Source organism: Mastomys coucha, unplaced genomic scaffold (genome assembly GCF_008632895.1).
Source record: "Mastomys coucha isolate ucsf_1 unplaced genomic scaffold, UCSF_Mcou_1 pScaffold23, whole genome shotgun sequence".
NCBI classification, from domain to species: Eukaryota; Metazoa; Chordata; class Mammalia; order Rodentia; family Muridae; genus Mastomys; species Mastomys coucha.
In genome coordinates this window covers 94610286-94612905 of record NW_022196906.1, presented here as the reverse complement: position 1 = coordinate 94612905, position 2620 = coordinate 94610286, and positions in this window count along the sequence as shown.

The window sequence follows — 2620 nt, the reverse complement described above, 5'->3', positions numbered from 1 at the left end:
GAAATCCGCCTGCCTCTGCCTCCCAAGTGCTGGGATTAAAGGCGTGTGCCACCACCGCCCGGCTTGAATTCTTAAAAGGCACAGAATTCAGTAAATTTATCTAGTTCTGGGTTTTTAATTGTTGTTGTTGACTATCTTCAGCTTTGAGTTTCAGTTTCCCTGATTATTAGAGATAAAAACCAAAACATATACATATTGTGTATATATAACCACGCACACACACATAGTATATATATAAACACATATATATACACATACATGTTTATATATACATATACAACATGTATGTACCTAAATATATATAAACATATCTACATGGCACATAAACAGCTAAATCAAATGATCATCTCAATAAAGGCATAAAGTGCATGACAAAATTTAACATTTCTTCAAGTGTGTGTGGGTACACACCTATGCATATACACACAATTTTCAGTTTGTTCCCTGCAATGACATAGATAAACTAAGAAAAAAGAATAGCCTAATATTCTTTTAAAGAATAGCCACTTTAAATGTCTGTTTTTTATTTTTTTAATGTTTTTTGCTGCTGTTTTTTGTTTAATGTTCTCTAGGCTATAGGTACTGAAAAATTTAAGAAGAAAGTCAGAGCAGGCATGGTGTACCTACCTTTAAGCCCAGCATTTAGGCCAGAGACAAAGGGAATCTCTATATGTTCAAGGCCAGTCTGGTCTACATAAGTGAGTTCCAGGAAAGCCAGGGGTACATAGTGAGATTCTGTCTTACAATAAAATAAAATAAAATAAAATGGAGGTCAAAATAAGTATTTACAAAGAGAATACTTGTTCAATTTTTCAGGTTGAATGTTCCCATCTGCAGGTACATACAAATTGATTATTGATTACTTGTTTATTTGTTTGTTTGTATGTATGGAGACAGGGTGTACTGGCTGGTTTTGTGTGTTAACTTGACACAAGCTGGAGTCATCACAGAGAAAGGAGCCTCCCTTGAGGAAATGCCTCCATGAGATCCAGCTGTAAGGTATTTTCTCAATTAGTGATTAAGCGGAGGAGGGCCTAGCCCATTATGGGTGGTGCCATCCCTGGGCTGGTAGTCCTGGGTTCTATAAGAAAGCAAGCTGAACAAGCCAGGGGAAGCAAGCCAGTAAGTTACATCCTTCCATGGCCTCTGCATCAGCTCCTGCTTCTTAACCTGCTTGAGTTCCAGTCCTGACTTCCTTTGGTGATGAACAGCCATACGGAAGTGTAAGCTGAATAAACCCTTTCCTCCCCAACTTGCTTCTTGCTTCATGATGTTTTTTTGCAGAAATAGAAACCCTGACTAAGACACAGGGTTTCTCTGTTTAGCCCTAGCTGTCCTGAAACTCCCTCTGTAGACCAGGCTGGTCTTAAACTCACAAGAGATCTGCCTGCCTCTGCCTCCTGAGTGCTGGGATTAAAGTCCTGCACCACCACTGCCCACTTGGTATAGGCCTGAGAGCAGTTATCATCCCAAGTCTATCCAGGGATGCCCCCACACTAGTAAAAGCATGTACCGCTGTCAGCTTGATCCTGCTCGAGCACGAGGCCAACTGTTATGCACCAGTGATCTTATTAATACAGAGATCTGAGGCTGACACTTTAAAGCCAAATGTGGCTTCTTATAGTATACCCAAGGGACAATGAAGAGACACCAATAGATATGGCCTTTCACTTAAAGCTGTAATTATGACTTAACATGTAAAGATCATTAGCTCTCTGAGTACTCTTACCTGTTCTTGTTTATAAGGATGTTCCTCATTTAAATTCATCAACAGCTCTAAGGCTCTTGCTAGAATATGAATTTACCCAGGATCTGGGAGACAACAGAAAAATATGATATGGTATGGGGTCGGGGGAGAATACATGCACATTCGTGCCCACAAACACAGTTAGATCTTTAATAAAAAGGGTTAAATATTTTAGATAAGGATAACTCATATATATGTATATATATTATAAATTTTGTCCTAAAATAAAATCTAACATTGGATACAATAAATTTTAAAGCCAAGTCACAGAAGATGTGACTAAGTTATGCAAAGTTTATGGCAAGTAGACTTGAGGGTGATGCACTTACCACTTAGAGTTTATTAAGGTTTCTAAGGTTATAAAGATCTATTCAATGTTAGAAAAACCTGACTTTGATGTCTGTCTAACCACTCGTGTCTTTGTTAACTTTCTCAAACTGACCACTTCCATCCTATGAACATCTGTGAGAACCCCTCTCCTGTAGTTACAATCCTCATGATGAATATGAGCTTGTGTGATAATACCAGATATTGACATCCCTGGGAATCTTACTTTATAGATGAGAATTTCTAAGTAAAATAGTGCCAGTTTTGAGAAAAACTAATTCTAAGAAGGAATGAAGCCATCTCTCAGGTTTTAGAAATAACACTGTAATTGTTTCCTTCCACCTTAAATGGTTTTTGACATTAGAACAGGAAATATGAAATTTATATAATACATGAAAGAAAAACATCAAGCTAATGTCTGATCTACTAAACTTTTAGAGAAAGGCACAGGCTGTGGGCTGCCTGATGCTGTTTGCATTCTGATGTTAATTGTTTTCCTTAGGAGAGGCTGCCCCTGGATGAGCAGTTGATCACGTACTCAGGTGA